Below are 414 nucleotides of genomic sequence, written 5' to 3'. Positions count from 1 at the left end.
CGCCCCCCGCGCCGGCTCCGCCCCCTCGGTCCAGCACGCCTGACAGAGGGCTGCGCGCGCTACTGCTCGCCGTCCGCCCCGCGTCTCAGGTAATGGGTGCTGTGAGTAGTTCCTTTTCCAGGGAAGGCGAGAGGTTTACCTTGGCCGGCAGTCACACAACCGGAGGGAGAAAGAACTCCGATCTGAACCCAGAACACCGACTCGAAAGACTGTCCCTGATCCTTTTCTGCTCCCCAAAGCCGGAACGAGATCGTCTCAGAGCGTCAGCCACATGGGCGTCGCTGGGGAACAGTTAGGAAGGCAGACCTCCCGAATGAAATCCGCATTTGAGCCGGATCCCTGGACAGTCCGTTTGCAGATGAAAATGGAAGAAACGCTGCCCTGCTGCCCGCTAGGCACGAAGAGGAAGAGGAG

Source organism: Lepus europaeus, chromosome 13 (assembly GCF_033115175.1).
Source record: "Lepus europaeus isolate LE1 chromosome 13, mLepTim1.pri, whole genome shotgun sequence".
Classification (NCBI taxonomy): domain Eukaryota; kingdom Metazoa; phylum Chordata; class Mammalia; order Lagomorpha; family Leporidae; genus Lepus; species Lepus europaeus.
This window is presented reverse-complemented; position numbering follows the sequence as displayed.